General features: G+C 35.2%; 1 protein-coding gene and 1 long non-coding RNA gene across 3 annotated transcripts in view; one reads left to right on the plus strand and one right to left on the minus strand.

Annotated features, from left to right (window-relative positions):
• Positions 1–22,756, plus strand: part of ANKRD13C (ankyrin repeat domain 13C) — a 135,087-nt gene that overhangs the window by 9,111 nt on the left and 103,220 nt on the right. The gene's annotated exons all lie outside the window — the stretch shown is intronic.
• On the minus strand, positions 1,283–8,154 carry LOC143650165 (uncharacterized). The gene is made up of 3 exons (XR_013159405.1): positions 7,917–8,154; positions 5,250–5,445; positions 1,283–1,397 (listed from the first exon to the last, which is right to left on the minus strand). It is a non-coding gene; the product is annotated as an uncharacterized LOC143650165 (long non-coding RNA).

The following is a 22,756-nucleotide window of genomic DNA, read 5'->3' on the forward strand; positions in this document are numbered from 1 at the left end:
TAGGTAGGGCACAATTACATCTCCTGTCTGTAATGAACTTTAATTATATTGAATATTTCCATCAGATTATATTCTCTTAACATTTGCCACCCTATCAGTATTCTAATACCTGGTCCCCTGAAGCAGAACATATTCATTGGACTAATTGTCATGCAATGAGAAGTTCAGTACTACATAATGGTTCCTATGGAGTTGTAATGGATTGGTCCCCTAAGTGGTATGCAGTCCAAAATTGTAAGGCTAATCATCGTTGTGATAGGAATCAAAAGTTGAAATGGCACATAAAGACTCATAATTTCACCTCGGTACTCAACACTAGTGTTACTCATTGCATTCTGTGATGTGGGATGGGTATGGTTGCCCCTGCTGCTTTTGCTAATGCAGGACTATGGCAAACTTCTCTATGGAAGCTCGCTATGAGTTTAGCTCCAATCTTTATTTGGAATGGAAATATACCATGATGTAAATTATTCTTTCAGCATTTCTTCTAATTAGCCTATATATATTCAAGCCTGTGTCGTAAATCCATATGTTGTTATGGTTGGAACCATCAGTTTTAATTATCCCACTTGTGAACTGATGTGTGAGGATTGTAAACTATATATTTGCCTTAGCTCCTCTAAAACAACTAACCAAACTTTTCTTCTTTCAAGAAGATGCCTAGGAATCTGGCTACAGTAAATCAAATCAGACCTTGGGAATCACCTCCTGACAGTGCATGCCCTTCTTGACGCCATACAGTCCTTACTTAAACGTACCAAAAGATTCATAGCCACACTTATTATGGTGATTTTAGGAACTATTGCCTTGACTACCACTGCAGCATTAGCAGGAGTAGTGTTAGCACAGGAAATTCAAACCACTGACTGTACAGAAGTGTAATGAAAATGCAGGTAAGATTTGGGGGTGACAGGTAAAAATTGATAAAGAAATTAACACTCGTATAGCTGATTTAGAGCAAACTTTAATACTGTTAGGGGATGAAGTTCAATCTATAAAATTACAGTACATCTGCTTTGTGAGTGGAATGTTACCTCTTTCTGTGTTTCCCCTTATCCTTATAATCTAACTGAAACAAATTGGGAAAAGGTAAAGCGGCATATCCAAGGGCATAAAGATAATTTAACTTTAGATATTGAGGAACTTGGTGCCAAGGTGCTTAACATTAAAAAGAATTCTTTACACTTATTGGGTGGAACTGAAGTAATGAGTAATATAGCTGATAGTTTAAAATCTCTTAACCCTGTTCAGTGGATCAAAACTTAGGCGGCTCTGTTACTGGATTATGTTTATTAATCATTATATGCTTTTTCTGTTTATATGTAGTCTTCTGATGTGAACAACAAGTCTTGCAACAAATCCTTCAGTGCAAAGTAGCCCGGGCAATGTTTGCTGTTCTACAAAAGAAAAAAGAGGGAAATGAAAAGAAACACATTTAGCTCAACAGAATATTTCCATGATGTACATAGGATGTATGGGTCTCTGGACCCCGAGCCTAGCCAGGCTGGAAAGCCAATTGGGCAAGCACATTCTTTGTTCTAAGGACATATTTGTGGTTGTCTGTTTGGTTTCAGAAGTAATGTTCCCTTGTCAGACCAGTAGACTTTTGCTTAACTGATTAGCAAACTCCTCTAATATATAATTAAGCCATCTCTAAAAGTAGTATCCTTGAGAATCTTAATAAAAGCTTTGAGGAACTTTGGCCCAGGGTTCAGACTTCCACCCCGCATGGTGGCAGCTAAATGCCATGTTGAGTCCCCAGTTCCCTAAGTCTCTCTTAACTTTGTGACTGTGTCTTTCTTTAAGCTTTTGTTCACGGCCTGTATCAGGACTTTCTTTTCCCAGCTGCCTTTCGGCAGCACTAAAGCTGCATACTTAATTTAGTTAGTATAAGTGGTAAAGCTTGGAATCTAACTACTCTAATGGCTAGGATTCCAAAGTCCATGATAATCCTTTTGTAAATACTTTCATTGATAGGGACCTACTATATTGCGGTGGTATCAGTTCTAATAATGTGTATGTGGTGGTTTATAGCAAAGTTCTTTTATGTATACTTTCTCATTTAGTGTTTACTAAAGGACTTGTGGAGAGATTCTGCCACAAGCTCTCAAGATTTTTGGAGAGCACAAATCTCACATTCTTGTTCATTCTGTTTCTTTTTTATGTTACAGCACGACTAAATGGGCTCCCTTGTCTAGATGGTAGCCCTTTAAATAGTTCACAAGTGCTGTCGTGTTCCTGTATCTTCAGGTAAAACATTCCTAACTTCTGAATACATTTCTCCCATGACATGATTTATAAAGTGCTTAGAATCGTCCTTGAAACATAGTAAATATTATATGTGTGTTAAATAAGGAAATAAAATTTTTGTTCATCTTCTTTCAGTAAATCTCTAGTTTTTCAACTCTCACCTTTGAGATGGTGCCCAGAACTAATTAGTTCTGGAGCTGTAGTAGCCTTATAAGCAAAGCTCAGGAGTCTATCTTCATTGCTCTCAAATAGCACACGTTTAGTAATGCAGTTTTAGTGTTGATTTTTCAATGTTCTTTTCTCATGTGACTGACTCTCTTCTGTTCCATCCCTTTTTGTGTTAATTTTTTTAACCTCAAAATAGGACTTTACGTCTATTAAATTTTATTTTGTTGGCTTTTGATTCTTCATTCATTCTACCTAGCTTGAGAGCTTATTGAATCCTAATCTAGTTAGTTCACTGTCTACTAGCTCTTTATTTTCAGTGATCTCTGATTTTAAAAGCTTTTTTTTTCTGAGTTGTGTTTTTGCATATTATTGACTTAAATTGAATAGGAGCAAGGCAAGAGCTTTTTCTTTTGTGGTAGATTAGGAATTTTTTCTCAGCCATCAATTATTTTGAGAAATGTGGTATCCTGGATCCAAACATGTCTCTTGAAATGTAATTTAATTATGGTAGAAGCCTGATATAATTTCATATATTATGTATTTAATATATTCAAATATGTCAGATGATTGTGATTTATTATTTAGTAATAGCTTTTTTGGGATGGGGAAAAGAAACATGTATACAATTTTATTATTAAACTTTTTATATCTTTAATTATATAGATCGTTTTTATTCAGTATAGCAAAGTATGAATCTAATCCCTTTTTCATAATCAGAGTATAAAAATTTTTCTGAATCACTTTTACCATTGGTAGTTATGCAAAGCATTACAGTGACATGCCATTTTTAATAATTGATATAATAATTTTTATTTCTTTAGTACCTTTAGGATTAAGTATGATTAGAAGCCTATAGAAGACTTTCTTGGTTTTTAATGCGCATCCTATTTGTTAAAATTGTAATTTTGTTTTTTTTCCCATTAATTAATAGATATTCTTAGAAGTTGAACGGTTTCTCTTGGATGTTAGTCAGAAGCTTTTAGGTGCCAAAATGATGATAGTCCATTTTGATATATGAAGTGCTCAAACCATCCTTTCCTTCACGTAAACAATTTTGGACTCTGAGAGATTTGGCAGTTTCTGTTGCCTTTAATTACATTACTTGGCAGGTAACAAGCCATCTTTTGCATGTACGGTTTTGATTTTTAGTGAATTGTAGTATAATCTTGAAGCTAAATCACACAATGGTTAGATAATTCAAATTAAAGTTAAACTTCAATTGAGAGTATTTCTGCTAATGTAGATAATGTAGTGAAATTACAGTGAAGTGGTTAACACTGCAGAACAATGCCTAGTAGTTGAAAGATTTCGGTCAGTGATTTTAAGATCTAATTTCAGAAAGATCAAAAATGTGTGTCTGATAACTGAGGAAATAGTGTAATCTGCTTAATGACTATGTGGTATGTTTTATTTTGGCTTGTTCAGTATGTGTCTTTTAACTTCCTTTTTGCATTTTCTCTGCTTAATAACTATTTTGTCATTAACATCTTCCTAATGGTTCATGCAAGAGAGTAATGTATAATAGGTCCATTTGAAAAGAGGCCACTGGAAAGCTAAACTTTGCATGGCAAAGCAAATCTTGAGTTAAGCCTCCAGTGAAAAATTTCCACCAGGAGAGGGCTAAAATGATAGCAAGTCTTTGAAAAAACATTAGCAGTTTTATATCTGTTCTCCTCTTTTTATAGTCTTTAGAACTTTGGTTTTCAAAGGCAGACCTCAGTTTCCCTTAGGAAAAAAGTGGCTTTTAGAGGCAGAAAATAATCGATTCAAGTGTTTATTTTACATATATGTGACCTTCCTTCTTTCTCCTATATCTTCCTCCATGTTCATCTCCAACAGAATAGGAGTGTCATTGGGTTAAGTGGTAAGTGTCTCTGTTTCCTAGTGGAATCACCATTTGTGCTATAGAACTTGGCCCACTACTTACACTATTGTTATATGGACATATCTGCGTACCTTCCTCATAAGAGAAAAGGGGGTCATCTTCCAACCTTTCCCGCACTGAGCTACAATAGGAGTAGGAATTCAGACCTTCCAACAATGGTAGAAAAGGCAGTAGAAAAGAGTAATTATTGGGTATGGTAGGTCTGGGACAGCCTCAGTGTGGAAGGAGAATTCAGGAGGAATCATGGGAGAACTGAATTCTAGGCAGTAGGACTGCTCAAAATGAATGCCATTCTTAATTCATAGGTGCTCTATATTAATACAAACTGCTTTGAGTCCTAGAAAATGAGTGTAGTTCCTAGAAAACTAGAATGGGAACTGGGCAGACAATATGTTCCTGTTTATACACAGTAATTTCCCTAGGGGAGAGATGAGATCAGTTTTAGGACAAGACTGAAGTATCTTTTCTTCTGTTTGAAGTTTATGTATGGTCCTAGTTATCAGGATATGTGAAGTTTAAATGTGGTTCAGTTGAATTTCATTTCGTTCCTGAGCCTGTGACTCTTGTTGCAATAGTAAAGATTATCTATAAAACTATAATGACATCTCTATATTTGGAATTGGTTTGAGTTTGATATCATGTTTCTGTACTAACTGTTTTTTGTTACTCTTGTTGCAATACTAAAGATTTTCTATAAAACTATAATGCTATTTCAATATTTGGAATTGATTTGAGTATGATACCATGTTTTTTTACTAACTGGTCTTTGTGGCATTTATGCTATTTACGTAACCTCTGAAATAAGTAGATATAATGATATATACTCTTCCTTTACAAACCCTTCTTGGGACATTGTAGTGTCAAATGGGAGAATGGAGTTGGAAATATTTTATTCTTAACTGTCAAACAACAGTAATACTGATTAATATCAATATCTTGTTCTCACCTTGCTGTGAAGGTACCTTTCAGCAGAAGCCACTCTTGTTTTTGAGGTTTAGATAGATCTTCAGTTGAATTTTTCTCTGATGCTTGAATTCAAACTGCTTGTCATTCTACAAAAGGGGTAGGTTTATCTAATTCTTCCATACGTCACCTTTAGTTCACTACTGGTGAAGCTCAGTCCTCTGCATTTGGATTCTTGGCTGTAGATAATTACAGGACATGTTAATGCATGCATTCTCTTACTTAGTGCTGTAATGAATTCCATAAAGCCATCTGTGATGTGTCGCATATCCTTTTATATACATATATCTTTTGGTTCGCTTTCATAGAGAATCATGTGGAGACCTGCATTGTCCTGGGGTAAAAGGCTTTTTGGAGAGTAAGAATAGATTTTGACACTACTCTTCTGGTTCTTTGTATTTTTTTTTCGTTACCTATTTCGTTCATTCATTAATTCTTTTCACAAATATTTACTGAGCTCCTAAAATGTGATAGAAGCCATGTTAGGTATGAGGGGTTACAGCAGTGAACAAAATAGATAATGTCCCTGCTTTCATGGAGTTTATATTCTAACATATAAACAAATAAGGCAGACATAAACAAATAAGCAAATATATGGCATGACTGATAATGATAGGTATTCTAAAGTAAAATACAGCAGGGTGAGGAGAATAGAGAGTGCTGGGAGTACAGGGTTAGGGGAGGTACTTATTTCACTGAGGAGCAGAAAGCTAAAGAGAATAAGGGAGCAGATATTTATCTGATGGAACAGAGTTTTAGGGCGAGAATAGCATATGCAGAGGTACTGAGGTGAGAGCCAGCTTGACATTCAAGGAATAGGAAGAAGGCCAATGTCGCTTGGACTGAGTGAGCAAGGAGGTTAATACTTAGTTGGGGATATGAGATTTGAGAGGTGGCTAGAAACATAAGCATGTAGAACTTTGTACACCATTGTTAAGAATTCTGACTTTTACTTTGAGCAAAATAGGAAGTGTGGGAGGAATTTGAAGAAAGGAATGAAGTGATCTGATTTTTAAAGATTTCCTCTGGCTGCTTTATGAAACAGAAACTTGGAAGGGCGCAAGGGTCAGTTTAACATGTTATGGTAATAAGTGGGGGTAGCTATAGAAGTGACCAGATCTAGTCAGACTGGTTATGTTTAGAAGGTAGAACTAGTGGAAGGTGTTGATGGATTAGATATGAGATGTATGTGTGTGTATTTTAGCTCATAGCTTTTTTGAGAGAAAGTGTGTGCATCTTCCCTTTTTGCTGCTTACTTGGCAGGGACTTGAAGTTATTTGTTGAACCTGAGCTCTGTTGGTTCTAATACTTATTCCTGCTTCGCTCTCTAATTGGGGATGTGCGAGATCAGAACTATATTTATAATACCAGTCATTGCTTGCCTTTTTCACTGTGTTGACATTTTCACTGATGGTTCAAAAGCAGTAGTAGGTAAAGTTGTTGGCACCTTTGCATGAATCAAGTCGCCAAATTCTGCTAGTAGTCATTGTATTATTTACTGCCATGTGCTTGCAGTAAAAAAGAAAAAAAAAAAAGCCAGTTTCACTTAAGAATGTCCATGATGGGCGGGCCACGGTGGCTCAGCAGGTAAGAGTGCTTGCCTGCCATGCCCAAGGACCCGGGTTCAATTTCCGGTGCCTGCCCATGTAAAAAAAATAAATAAATAAAAAAAATAAAAGAAGAATGTCCATGATGAAGCTACAAAAATAACTGATTTAACTAAATCTTAATTTTGAGTACAGGTCTTTTTAGTATTCTTTTGTGACATAATGGGATTACATATTTCCTGAGTGGAAAATAAGGGAAAACATTTGGGCAGTAGTTTGAGTTGTAAGCTATTTGAAGAGCTGTGTTTTTTCATGGAACATCATGAAAGAATGACTGACAGACTATATTTATTTCATTTTGGATATTTGGCAGGCATTTTCCTGAAAATGAATGAAATGAGCCTGTGACTTCAAGGAAAACAACAGACAACGGTTGTTGCCAGTGAAGAAAATCAAGCTTTCAAATGAAAATTAGAATTTTGGAAAACTATTGCCACTGTAATTCCACTGTTCTGGTGAAATTGGAGGTGGTATTACAAAATGCAGTTTTTGATGTTGTATAACAAAATGTTTTGACGTTTGGAAGATCTGTGTAACTCAGCCAACTGGTATTTTTCAGATGACCGATGCATGATTGTTGCAAAATCATGCATCAATCTAAGATCCATTTGGAGTGTGTGAGACACCAACTGAAAAAGTTTATTGATACGGTTTTAGATTTCACATTGCAGCTAACCTTTAAGAAATCACCCTTGTTGAGTTTTGGTTTAGTATTAAAGAAGAATATCCCCAACAATCTGAAATAGCTGTTAAAATACTCTTTTTTTCCCCCAACTACATATATATGTGAAGCTGGATTCTCTCCCTGTACTTCAAATGCAAACAACAGTTTACACTCTGTTGAATATAGAAGCAAATATAAAAATCTGGTTGTCTTCTAATAATTCAGATGTTAAAGAAATTTGTAGTGAAGTAAAACAGTACCACTCTTCTCACTTATTTTTTGTTTTGGAAAACGCAGGTAACTTTTTCATTAAAATTTTTATACTAAGGTGTACTGGGTTTATTGTCACTTTAAAATTATATAGAATCGATAGAGATACCTGTATAAATGGCTTATGGAATCCTCAATTTTTAAGACTATGAAGGCGTTATAGGATGTGCCAGTTTGAAAGGATTTATGTACCCCAGAAAAGCCACATTTTAATCCTTATCAATCTTATGGGAGCAACTGTTTCTTCTAATCCCTATTCAGTACTATAGGCTGGAAGCTTGATTAGGTTATCTCCATGGAGATGTGAGTCACCCAATTGTGACTATTAAGTTTTGAATAGAGAGAGATGTGACTCCTCCCATTCTAGGTGGGTCTTGATTAGTTTACTGGAATCCTTTAAAAGAGGAAGCATTTTGGAGAATGCTTGAGAATGACGAGATTCTGAGAGAGCAGAGCCACGACAGAATGCTTGACAGAATGACAAGAGCAGCAGAGACACGAGAACTAGAGTCTACCAGCCAGCAACCTTTGGAGATAAAGGAAAACGTCCCTGGGGGAGCTTCCTGAAGCAAGAGCCTGAAGAGGAAGCTAGAAGATGTTGTCGTGTTCGCCACGTGTCTTTCCAGTTGAGAGAGAAACTCTGACCTTCATCTGCCTTTCTTGAGTAAAGGTGACCTCTTGTTGGTGCCATAATTTTGACATTTTTATAGACTTGTTTTAATTTTGGGACATTCTCTCAGCTTTAGAACTGTAAACTAGCAACGTATTAAATTTCCCTTTTTAAAAGCTGTTCTGTTTCTGGTATATTGTATTCCGGCAGCTAGCAAATGAGAACATAGGACCAAAAAGCTTGAAAATTATTGGCTTATTCAAGAGTCATTACTCCTCTAATTTCCCTTAATTTCTAAATATGTAATTTTTAGAAATTGCTTAATCTTTATAAGTTTTATTTTTCTATCTGTGAAATAGAAATAATATTTGTTTTATGGGGTTGAACAAATTAAATGAAATATAAGGGATATAAAGTATATAGCATAGTGACTGGCACATATCATAGATACCTAGTAAATGCCAGTCATGGAGTTGATTATAGTGGTCATAATATTACTGAAAAGTTTTTCACCACTGATCTGAGAACAGAATTTGATTTTGTTTCCCAAGTTAGACTAAGGCATCCAATTTAAGACTTAAAATCTACTTTGAGAAAAGTTGATAAAGGAGGTTATATTAATTTTTTGGTATTTTTGTGTAATAAACTAGATAAAACAGCAGGTTGAAGATATAGAAATCTGAGGGGATAGTAGGTGGTGAGTAGTAAGACATTTGAGCACCTGGTTTTATATACTTGGCCTATAAAGTAAAGTTAGCTATATGATGTATGGTGCTGCTGCTGCTGCTGCTGAATTTGCCATTTAAAATATGGACTTACTGGGCAGTGTGACGGTGGTTCAATGGCAGGATTTTCACCTGCCATGCTGGGGACCTGGATTTGATTCTTGGTGCTTGCCCATGCAAAAAAAAGAAAAAAAAAAATTGGACCTTCCACAGCATAATATATTTGGCGTCTTTGATTGTGGTATATATTTCTGATTATATTCTTATCTGTAAAATGAGAGAGGAATTTGATTGTTGAACTGATTTCTAGTTCTTAAATCTTCTGATAGCATGATTAGTAATTTGGATTTATAATGGAAAGTTTAATTTGTAACTTAGTAGGAACTCTTGCTTTTATTCTTTACTTTTTATGTTCCTTCAAAAAGAAACTCCATAGTTTTCAGCTATCACCTGAAACTCTTCATCATCCTCAGTCTTAGGCAGCCACTAATCTACTTTCTGTCTTTTTGAAGTTGTCTGTTCTGGAAATTTCATAGAAATGATAAAAAATGTGGTCTTGTTTGTCTGGCTTCTTTGACTTAGCATAATGTTTTCAAGGTTCATCCAGGTTGTATTAGTGAATAATATTCCTTTGCATGGATATACTACATTTTGTTTATCTACTCATTTGTTGATGTACTTTGGGTTGTTTGTCCCATGTGACTATTGTGAATAATGCTGCTATGAGCATTGGTGTATCTGTTTCAGTCCCTGCTTTCAATTCATTGAGGGTATATACCTAAGAGTGAAACTGCTAGGTTATATGGTAATTCTGTATTTAACTTTTTGAGGAATGGCTAAACTGTTTTCTATAGTGGCTTCACCATTTTACATTCCCACTAGTAGTGCTACAAGAGTTCCATGTTCTTTGCATACTTGCCAATGCTTTTAATAGTGTGTTTTTTTGATTGTAGTTGTTTTAGTGAGTGGGAAGTGGTATCTTGTGGTTTTGACTACATTTCCCTAGTAGCTAATGACCGAGCATCTTTTCATGTGGACATTTGTTTGTCTTCTTTGGAGAAATGTGTATGCAAGTCATTTGTCTGTTTTTAAATTGGGTTATATGTTTTTATTTTAGGACTTGACACCTGTTTTAGTTTGCTAAAGCTTTGTTCAAGGATGGCTGGAGGGTCCATGACACCTCTCTTCCCTATGAAGGTGCATGGCCATGTCTGCTAACTTTCTCTATGGGCTTCTTCATGTGGCTTCCCTGGGACCGTTTTCTGTCTTCATCTCTAGAGGCTCTTGTTGAGTAGGCTGTGTTGGCTCTGAAAGTTTTTCCAAAATGGTTCTCTCTTTTTTTTTTTTTTTCAGTTCTCATCTTATTTATTTTTTGTTTTTTTGATTTTTTAATTGTTTTTATTGTATAGTATAACATACACAAAGCAAAGAAATAAAAAAGCAGTAGTTTTCAAAGCACTCTTCAACAAGTAGTTACAGGACAGATCCCAGAGTTTGTCATGGGCTACCATACGATCCTCTCATATTTTTCCTTCTAGCTGCTCCAGAATATAGGAGGCTAGATTTTTTTTATCATCATAGTCAACTTTTTTCCTTCTTTTTTTGTGAAAAATAACATATATACAAAAAAGCTTTAAATTTCAAAGCACAGTGTCACAATTAGTTGTAGGACATATTTCAGACTTTGACGTGGGTTACAGTTCCACAATTTTAAGTTTTTATTTTTAGCTTTTCTAAAATACTGGAGACTAAAAGAGATATCAGTGTAATGATTCAGCATTCATATTCATTTGTTAAATTCTGTCTTCTCTGTATAACTCCACCATCATGTTTGATCTTTCCATCCCTCTCTTTAGGGGTGTTTGGGCTATGGCCATTCTAACTTCTTCATATTGGAAGGGTCTGTCACTAATATGAGGTAGGGAGATGGAATTGTCTGATGTTCTGGAGAAACTGGGGTAGTTTCAGGACTTATCTGGACCAGGGACCCATCTGGAGATTGTAGGTTTCTGGAAGGTTACTCTAGTGCATGGAATCCTTGTGGAATCTTATATATTGCTCTAGGTGTTCTTTAGGATTGACTTAGGAGTTGGCAGGTAATGACAGGTAGCAAGGTCTAACTGAAGCTTGCATGAGAGCAACTTCCCAAGTAGCCTCTAGACTCTATTTGACTCTATTTGCCACTGATACTTTATTAGTTACACTTCTTTTCCCCCTTTTGGTCAGGATGGAATTGTTGATCCCATGGCTTCAGGTCTGGATTCATGCCTGGGGGTCGTCTCCCATGTTGCCAGAGAGACTTTCACCCCTGGGTGTCATGTCCCATATAGAGGGGAAGGCAATGTTTTCACTTGCAGAGTTGGACTTAAAAGAGATTCAGGCCACATCTGAGCAACAGCAGAGGTCCTCCAGAAGTAACTCTCAGGCATGCCAATAGGTAGTCTAAACTTCTCTTCTACCTATATATGCTTCACAAGAGTAAGCCTCATGATGGAGAGCCAAAACGGTTATCTCTTAAAGGGCTCTAGTAAGCAGCTCCACTTTGACTGGGTGGAGATGCACGGAAACCATTTAATCAAAAGGTCCTACCCCACAATATTGAATGAGGATTAAAGAACATAATTTTTCTGGGGTATACAACAGTTTCAAACTGGCACACTACCCTTGTTGAAAATCACTTGGCTATAGATATATGGGCTTATTTCTGGACTCTCAGTTCTATTTCACTGGTCTGTGTATTCATTTGTATGCCAGTACACAGTGTCATGATTCCTACAGCTTTTTGTAGTAAGTTTTGAAATTGAAAAGTATGAGTCCTCTAACCTTGTTTGCTTTTCAAAAATTATTTTGGATATTCTGGAATCCTTGCATTTTCTTTTCTTATGATTTTTAGAATCAGTTTGTCAGTTTTTCCAAAAAGCCAGCTGGGATTTTGATGGAGATTGCCTTGAATTTGTAGATCTATTCGGGAATTCTTAGCTCAACAATATGTAACTGTGTTAGTTTGCTGAAGCTCTTGAAATGTAATATACCAGAAATGGAACAGCTTTTATAAAGGGCATTTAATAAGTTACAGGTTTACAGTTCTAAGACTGTGAAAATGTCCAAATTGAGGCACCAACAAAAGGCTACCTTCACTCAAGAAAGCCTGACGCCATCTGTAACACCTCTGTCAGCTGGGAAGGCACGTAGCTGGCATCTACTAGTCCTTTTGCCTGGTTCTCTTGCTTCCAGCTTCTGATGCCAGTGGTTTCTTCTCTAAGCATCTGTGGGCCTTCATTTTGTTCCTCTAGGACACAACTCTGGGTTCTGGCCTGCTTAATATTTAATGGGAAGTTACATGGTGACATCCACTGGGCTTTGGCTGTGTCTAGGCATCTTCTCTCTCTGTTGGCAATGCCAGTCATCTCCAAAAATCCATGTCTCAGCTTTTAAACAACTTCTTCTCCAAGTGTCTGCATCTGAGGTTTCTCCAAAATGTTTCTTTTTTTTAAAGGACTCTAGTGAACTAATCAAAACTCACCTCGAGGGTGGGCCATGGTGGTTCAGCAGGCAGAGTTCTCACCTACCATGCCAGAGACCCAGGTTCGATTCCCGGTGGCTGCCCATGAAAAAACAAAACCAAAAAAACTCACCTTGAATGGGTGGAGTCACATCTCCATCTAATCAAAAGATCACACCCACAGTTGGGTATGTCACATGTCCATCAAAGTAATCCAGTCAAACTTTAAACCCTAAACAATGGGCCTAGTCCCACAGATGCATCAGGTTTAAAACATGTTTTCTCTGGGGTATGTAATAGTTTCAAACTGGCACAGTAATCTTCTGAGACATGAATTTGGGGTTTCTTGTATTTAAGTAATTTATTTCTACGATGTTTTGTTATTTTCATAGAACAAGTTTTGTACATCCATTCCTCCTTGGTTTCCATGCAACAACCCCTCCCCTTCTCAGCTATTTTATCCTTTATTTGGTCTAGACTATTAAAATAGTCTCACAGAAAAATCTATAAATATAAACTTTTTCCTTTAGCTTCAGTGTTAGGGGGGTCTACTGCTAGGATTTTAATGAACTGGGAGGAAATCGAGGGGTTGTTTTCTTCAGCTTTCCCTGAAACACATTACAAACTCTTTCTACCTTTGGAACTACATTTAATTTTAGATAAAGTAAGTATTCTTGAGTATGGCTTTGAGTATTGGCTCTATCCATTTATTCTGTTTTATTCACTAGCAACATTAATTATTCATAAATAGAAATCTCTAAAGGTATACTTCGTTTTTTTAATCTCACAATATTACTTTATTTTTGTATAAATAATAACTAATGTCTCTGCTCCTGGTCATTTTCCCATAATAGATCTGGAAAAATGTTTATTCTAGGATGGATCAGCAAAAAAAAAAGACCATTTTGAGATTTGTGAAAAATATACATTATAAGGCTTGAGGCATGATATTCTGAAAATACCATGAAGAATACTACAGGGAACTGAAGAGAAGTTTAGAAAAGAATTGCTTTGTTTGATCAGTGACATTCAAAAGCAGTTTGCTTCTCTATATTGTTACTGGATGATGTGAAATGAAGTACATCACATTACATCACATGTGAAGGCCAATGCAAGAAAAGCTTATGGAAATTAAAAAATATAGTCACTCCATTAAAATCTAAATTAATGCAGTAAAAAGTCTTGACACTCTAGAAAGTAGAATGATACAGAAAATTAATTAGAAAACAAAGAGTGTAGAGGAAAAGGATGGAAATAAAAAGGGTGAAGGGCAAATTATAAACATGAAGTATTCTCTGGACCTACCCAAGGCCCACCTTTGGAATTTCTGGACCCCTTCCCCTCCCACCTGGAGGAGAGAGCAAAATCCAAAAGCACCATTCAGGCTACATTTTTCAACCCGAGGTCCTGATACCTGGCTAACAAACTTCCTAATCCTTTCAACAGGTCTGTTGCTTGTTCCCATGGATAATCTTCAAATTCTCTAAAGCTAATGCAGGGCTCTCATCTCTCTGTTCCAGGGATCTCATCTATCTCATTTGTCATCTGTCCATGTGACAAACTATCCTATCAGTCTTGTCACAGTAACTTTAGAGTTTTTAATATTCGTCTTTATTAATTTTATTCTGAATATATCCATGTGATATTCTAGATCAGAGACATTAGTTATTATTTATACAAAAATAATGAAGTAATATTGTGAGATTAAAAAAATGAAGTATACCTTTAGAGAGTTCTATTTATGAATAATAAATGTTGCTAGTGAATAAAACAGAATAAATGGATAGAGCCAATACTCAAAGCCATACTCAAGAATACTTCCTTTATCTAAAATTAGATGTGTTTCCAAAGGTATAAAGAGTTTGTAATGTGTTTCAGGGAAAGTTAAAGAAAAGAGATCCTGTATATCTGATATTTTAAAATTTAATGACAAATCCTACACATACACAGGTAGAAAACACAGGTTACTGTTGAACAAATATCAATTTTATCTCAGGTTTCTCCAATGTTTGAACACTGTTTTACTTGGTACAGTGTAGACTGGGAATAAGAGAAGATGGGGAAAGATGTTGAGTATAAGAGAAGATGGGAAAAATTAGGAGTAGTTTAGACCCTGTGGAAGATGGAATTCATGATCTAGGAGAGAAGTAAAAAAAAATCTGTAATGAAGGATAGAAAGGGAAAGGAATAAAAAAAAAACACAGTACAGAGGATAAAAGAAGTTCTACATTAACTGTGCTCATGAGGGAAGAGGTGGAATGGGGATAAAGAAATACTTGTAGAGATACTTCCTGAGAATTTTCCAGAATTGATGAAAACCACCAATTCAGAGATTTAAGAAGTCCAACCCAAGCAAAATAAAAATTGGAATCTAATTGGAATGAATTGGCTGACAATTAAAGTTAAAAAGAAGATCTTGTAAGTACCTAGAAAAAAAAAGTTACATTACTGTCAAAGGAGCAGCAGGCAAGCATATAGTTAACTTATTAGCAGAAACAAAGGAAATCATGAAACTGTAGAGTGCTGAAGAAAATAACTGCCAGTCATGGGTGATATATCCAGTACAAATATTTTTCAAGATTAAAGTTGAAATAGATGTTTACAAACACAATCTGAGAGAATTCTTCACTCAGCAGACCTTCAACTCATGGAAATACTGAATGTTATTCAGTCAAAGAAAATGTAGGGTAGGGATGTAAGAGGGAAGGAAGAACAACAAAAATATAAACAACAGTGAATGAACATTGACTTTCTGAGGCAAACACAAAAAAAACTTATGGATGGGATGACAGTAGAAATCTGGATGGGTGGGATATAGTTAGTGTTTGCTGGTCATTGCATTGCTCTAGATGAGGGACACAGTACCAGATAACATTACACTTAGGATATATGTTGAAACCTTTACAGCAGTGCTCACTAATACTTATATTTTTATAAATGTAATGCAAGCCACTTATATAAATTTTCTAGTAGCCACATTAAAAAGTGACAGGTGAAATTAAATTTACTAATTCATTTTGTCTAACCTAATATAGCTGAAGCATAATTTCAACATGAACCGATGTAAAACATTATAAGATATTTTACATTTTTTTTTCATACTAAGTCTTTGAAATCCCAGTTATGGCACATCTCAGTTTGGGCTAGCCATGTTTCAAATGCTTAAAAACCATATGTAGCTGTTGTATCAGACAGTGCAGCTCTGGAATAAGCACCAAAATAATAAAAGATATATAGCTGGGCGGGCCACGGTGGCTCAGCAGGTAAGAATGCTTGCCTGCCATGCCCGAGGACCTGGGTTCAATTCCCGGTGCCTGCCCATGTAAAAAAAAAAAAAAAGATATATAGCTTCTATCCAATAGATGAACTGACAAAATGGAATAATGGAAACCAGAAGTGTGCAAGAAAGATGAGTAAAAGGTAGGACAAATATAAAGAAGCAGGATGGTAGATTTAAACCCCAGTATATCAGGAAGATATTAAATGGAACTGGATTAAATGCTCTGGTTAAAAGAAAATATTGTCGTATTATATGAAAAACATCTAATTACATGTAGTTAGAGATCATCTAAAACAAAGATCAGAAAAGTTGGAAGGATTGAAAAATATATATCATCTAAATGCCAATTCAAAAAAGTTGGTATAGTTGTATTATTTTATGTTTTAAAGCAGAAAACTTCCAAGATAAAGAGGGATACCTCATAATGAAAATTGATTCAATTTACCAAGAAAATGTAAAAATTCCAAATTTGATTATTTAATAACCTGAAAATATTTCTAGCAAAAATTGCTAGAATTATATATAACCCACAATTAAAGTGGGAGATTTTAACATACCTCTCTCTGTAACAGAACAAACTGACAAAAATATCTGTGAGGATATAAAAGATATGAACAACTTAAACTTGATGACTCCAGGATACATGTTCTTTTTAAGCATATACAAAGCATCTTCAAAAATTGACCAGATTTGATTATAAAGCAAATCTTAGCATGTTTCACAGGACTAAAATTATACTGAGTGTTCTCTTATCATACTGAAATTACAGTAGAAATGATTAATTAAAAAAAAGTAGGAAAAGATTGTATAATCAGTCATCTAACAATGTTTTTCAAGAAATTAGAAACAGAACAATTTAATTTGCCTAATTACCAAGTTTAAGTTCATTTTACAGATGAAGTACAAGAAAGGAAATAATGAAAGAACAGAAATTGTTGAATTAGAAAGCGAATATAAAATAGAGAGCAACAAAGCCAAAACTTTGTTCTTTGAAGAGATCAATAAAATTAATAAATCTAAGATTGATCAAGAGAAAAAGACAGTAGGCACAGGTAACCAAAATCAAGAATGAGAAATGGGATATCTGTACATATTCTAGTATTAATAAATTGTAAAGGGGTATTATAAACAAAATGTATGCCAATAAATTTGAAAATTTAGATGAAATGGCCAGAATTTTAGAAAAATACAAAATGAACACGAGAAAGAATTTGAAAATATAAATACTCTAGTAATTGTTAAATACAATGAATCCATAATAAAAAATATTCTTTTAAAGGAAACCCCAGAACCAGAAGAATACTAGTGTATTCTTCTAAACATTAACTTTCCAGTTACATTACCTACCTGTGAAAACACTGTAGTTTGCAACCTTTATCTAAGTTAATACAGGCAATTTAACCTGTTTTCTCAGGTTTCTGCAGTTATTAATATTCTTAAGGTTGTTTACGATACATTTTAATATCTTGACTTTTAAGGTAAGAACTTTATCTCATTACTTTATTTATTCACAGCTGACTTTGAATATTAGATGCTGTAGGAGAAGCATTTGGTATACATTGATAAAATAAGTATCCAGTAATCCTAAAGTTAACATCTAATGAAAGAAATATGTTTTCACGTAAAATTACTACTACACTTTAATGTGAAAAAGTGCTAAAATCAATAGCTAGATATAGAGGGCTTTGTGAGTAGAGCAGAGGGGAAATCTGATGGCCTAGGACAGGCTAGGGAACGTTCACAGAGGAGGTGATATTTGAGCTGAACCAAAAGGGTGAGTATTAATATGCCAGGTAGGGTGGGGAATGGACATTTAGGCTGGATTAACAGTATGTGTAAAATCATGAGATCATGGCTTATTGGGGAATTTATTATATGTAATTCAGTACGAGAGAGGCAGAAACCGAGAGAGAAAAGGAAAGTCAAGGGCTTATAATCAGGAACCTTTTATACCATGTTAAAGATAAAACATTTTATCTTGAAAGCTATGGAGCATTTCTAATCTTTTGAGTAGAAGTATAATGTGATCAAGTTTTTGTTTTAAATTACTGCTCAGATAGCTTTAGAGAAAAAATTGAAATGGGGCAAGATTGAAGGAAGGGAGACTGTTAGAAGGCTGTTGTGATTCTCAGGTAAGATACGATGAGACTTCAAATTAGAATAGAGGCAGTGAAATTAAGAATGATAGCTCAAAGAAAGGATTTGATTTTGGCATATTTTGTGTTGAGCTTTTGTTTCTGACACTAATTTGTCAACAAGTTTGTTTACTTTTTATGACTACTTTTTGGTCTTGATAAATTATAATGGAAGAACTCATCAAATGTGAATCCAATTTAACTCAAAGTTGTGAAGTTTAGTTCAGCATTTTGAACAAGGGGAAGGGGACTTTACTGTAGACTAAATCTACAGTAAATTTACAGTAAATTGGGTGTTGATATTTATTCGTGTTTTTTTTTAACTTATATTATGCTGAAGGCTTTGAAGGCACTGAACATTTTATTCGATCAAATATGTTATTAGTGGATAATTATGAATCAGCAAATTTTGTTAGTTTAAAATTATTCTTGCACATTTTTAACTGTAGGAACTAAATATAATATTGGTTAATTGTATAAAAATTTTTGCCTTACTGATAGTTCCTTATGTAGAAAATTCAGTTGAGTGTCTCTTATTGTGCTGGTTTGTTAGGTACCCCAGAAAGCCATGTTCTTTCAATCTTAATCCAATTTCGTGGGGCAGCCATGTTCTTTTAATCCTGATCCAATACTGTATGATCAGAGCTCTTGATTAGGTTGTTCCCAAGGAGATGTGACACAATCAGTTGGTGTAACCTTTGGATTAGATGGAGATGTCACTCTGCCCATTCAATGTGGCTCTTAATTAGTTTACTGGAGTCCTTTTAAGAGAGCAACATTTTGGAGAATGCTCAGATGCAGACATTTGGAAATGAGACAGAAAACCCCGGGTGCTAAGCAGGGACTCACAATAAATAGCCAGAACCAGAAGAGAAGAAGTTTCTGGCCCCGAGAGTTGCTAAGTTAAGAGATGAAACCCAAAGTTTTGCCCTGGAGCCACTAAGGGAGGGCCCACAGACATTTAGAGAGGAAGACACTGAATCAGAAGCTAGAAGCACTGGAACAAGGAACAGCAGATAGCAGCCATGTGCCTCCCAAGTGACAGCTATCAGCCTTTCTTTGGAGTCAAGGATTATTCTCTAGATGTCTTAGTTTGGACATTTTTAAGGCCCTAGAACTGTAAACTTGAAACCTAATAAATCCCATTTATAAAAGCCAATTGAGGGCGGGCCGCGGTGGCTCAGCGGGCAAAGTGCTTGCCTGCTATGCCGGAGGACCTCGGTTCGATTCCCGGCCCCAGCCCATGTAACAAAAACGGAGAAACAGAATACAATAAAACAAGAAAATGTTTGAAAATGTTTCCCTTTCCTCCTTGCTTCCTTCCTTCTATCCTTCCTTCCTTCTCTCTGTCTTTCCTTTAAAAAAAAAAAAAAAAAAAAAAAAAAAAAAAAAAAAAAAAAGCCAATTGATTTTGGTAAATTGCATTCTGGCAGCATTAGCAAACTGGAATACTTACCCTATAGTTTTTTTTTTTAAGAAAAATGAGCTGACATAGAGTTTCGTGTTATTTTTTAGGGTTGTTCTTTAGTGTCTTTATGTGTTAGGTAAATGGTTTTAATGTAGGAGATAAGTTTTACTAACTTTGTATATGGAAATAACTAATGAAAAATAATTTCCTTCATTACATATTCCATATTAAACTAGCAATCTACAATACCCTTTTAAAGCAAAAGTACTATTTTTATTTTCCTTGGTACTTTTATTCTTATCCATGTAAATTTTGTTGTCATTTTGCCATAGAAATTTGAGAGATCGTTAGCTCACTAAAGGGTCTGATATTTTGAGATGATTGAAGATTGTCTTATTTTGGAAGATAATTTATACTAATAATTTGCTAAATATTGAGGCTTCTTAAATAGTGTTGTGGGCAGAACTTTTTTGGGGACTTTTTTTCAGTGTATGTTTATTAACAATGTGTATTTATTAACTCAACTAAGAAGAGTTTTGTTATATGACAACAAGGGAGTGTATGTCCCAAGACCATAGAATCAGGAGGTAATCATTTTCCTAGTACTAATGGAAATTTGTATTTAATATTCTGATATCTGAGAAACATATCCCCAAACCTGTCTTGTTTTTTTTTTTCCTAATAGGTAAGTCCATGAGATTTACTGTAATCCATTTTTTTCATTAGATAAAAGATGTTTTATTATCAGGTGAGCAACAAGAATTAACTCATTTGAACATTTATCACACATTTCCTTTGTGAAATAATAAAAAAAAAGTATTTGCATGTCACCAGTAATAACTAAATCATCGATTAGAGATAGAGCTATCCTTTGGCAAAATTGTGCTGGGATGGGTTGGCTTTCAGTGCCCTTTATTTCTTGTTCTTTTTTCCTACTATTTCTCCTTTTTCAGATTCTCTCCCTTCCTTTCATTTTTTTAAGTTAAACATTATATAATTATTTTGTTTTTTTGAGATATTTTCACATATCATATAACCATCCAAAGTGTGCAATCTGTGGTTCATATAGTTGTGCATTTATCACCACAATTTTGAACATTTTCAATACTCAAAAAAAAAAGTAAGAATAAAAATAAAAAAGAACATCCAGAACATCCCACAGCCCTTATCCCCCTTATTATTTATTTTTGTCCTTATTTTCTCACTCATCTGTCCATACACTAGATAAAGGGTGTGTCCGTCACAAGGTTTTTCATAATCATAAGGTCACACTGCAAAAGCTATATAGTTATACAGTTATCGTCAAGAATCAAGGCTACTGGATTGTGGTTCAACAATTTCAGGTATTTCCTTCTAGCTATTCAAATACACTAAAAATGAAAAAATGATATCTATATAATGCATAAGAATAACCACCAGAATGATCCTTTGACTCTATTTGAAATCTCTCACCACTGAAACTTTATTTTGTTCATTACTCTTCCCCCTTTCAGTGAAGACATCTCTCTGAATCCCACAGTGCCAGGGCCAGGCTCGTCCCTGGAATCATGTCCCATGTTGCCAGGGAGATATATACTGCTAGGAGTTAAGTCCCACATAGTAGTGGGGAGGATAGTGAGTTTACTTGCAGAGTTGGCTTAGAGAGAGACCACATCTGAGCAACAAAAGAGGCTCTTGGGGTGGGGGATGTGACTCTTAGGCATAACTTTAAGTAAGCTTAGCTTCTCCTTTTCAGGAATAAGTTTTATAAGGGCAAACCCAAGATTGAGGGCTTAGCCTATGAAATGGTTAGTTACCAGTGCTTGCAAGAATATTAGGAATTCCCCAGGTGGGGAAGTTTACTATTTCTACTTTTTCCCTAGTCCCTCAAGGGGACATTGCAAACACTTTATTTTCTGCCCAGATTACTCTGGGATGTATCGTGATACCACACTAGTCTGTACAAACCAACAAGATTTCAGTCCCTATTCAAAGTTCCATATAATTACGGTGTTTGAATAAACTGACCATACTAGTTAGTGTGCTACAGGAAATATAAATTTTGCACCAAATAAACATCTCTTTCCTTGTTCCCACTCAGAAGTTGAAATTTTAGAACACAGTCAACACTATCCTTTACCCTTTAGTCTGATTTACCTTAGTTCTAACCAGATCCACTTCATTCATATCTCTAATTGAAGTCAGATCTTTCTATTTCAGCTTTTTTTAATGTTGCAGTTTGGGGTAATGCTGACTGTCATAACTACAGTGCTCTAGCTCTGAGTCTCAGCATCTCAGAATTTAGAAGTAACCATTACACCATTACAATTCAGAAATAGATGTGACTGCTGTGAGAACTTAAACAATCTTGGAACCTTTACAATAAAACAAGCCTTCCTCTGATAACCTATGCTCTCAAATTCAATTCTCAGCGTTTGCATTTTATAGTTAGTCCATATTAGTGTGGCATTATTATACTTGTCTTTTCATTTCTGGCTTATTTCACTCAATATACTGTCCTCAAGGTTCATTCAGCTAGTTGCATGCCTCACAACTTCATTCTTTCTAGCAGCTGCTTAGTATTCCATTGTATGTGTATACCACAGTTCACCTTTCTATTCATCAGTCAGTGATAACCCTTAGGCTATCTCCATCCATTGCAAATAGTCAGTACTGCCTCCATAAAGCCCATTGTGCAAACTTCCATATCCCTGCTTTCAGTTCTTCCAAGTATATATCTAATAACAGGGTTGCAGGATCTACTGTTTCATGGCAACCCTATACTTAGCACCTATGGAATCACCACACTGCCTTCTGGAGGGGCTGCACCAGTCACTTCCCTACTAAGAGTGAATAGGTACATCTCTCTCGCCATGTTTTCTCCAGCATTGTATCTTTCTATTTATTTTTTAAACAATTTTATTCACATACTATGTAGTCCATCCTAAGTAAACAGTTAATGATTCCTGATATAATCACAAAGTTAGGCATTTACCATGATGATCTATATCAGGACATTTCCATTTCCTCCACAAAGAAAGAAGGGGGAAAAAAGTGAAGAATAAAAAATAAAATAAAAAAAGAAGGAACACCACTACCACTACCAAGAATCCCATATCCCTCCCTTATATCACCCTCTTATTGATATTTTACTTTGGTATATTACCTTTATACATTTAATGGAAGCATATTAGGCAGCGTTACTGTTAACTACGGACCCAGGTTTACATTGGTTGTATTTTTTCCATATACTGTCCCATTTTTAAAACTTTGCAATGTTGATATTCATTTGATCTCCCTCTTATAAAAA

This window comes from Tamandua tetradactyla, chromosome 11, assembly GCF_023851605.1.
Source record: "Tamandua tetradactyla isolate mTamTet1 chromosome 11, mTamTet1.pri, whole genome shotgun sequence".
NCBI classification, from domain to species: Eukaryota; Metazoa; Chordata; class Mammalia; order Pilosa; family Myrmecophagidae; genus Tamandua; species Tamandua tetradactyla.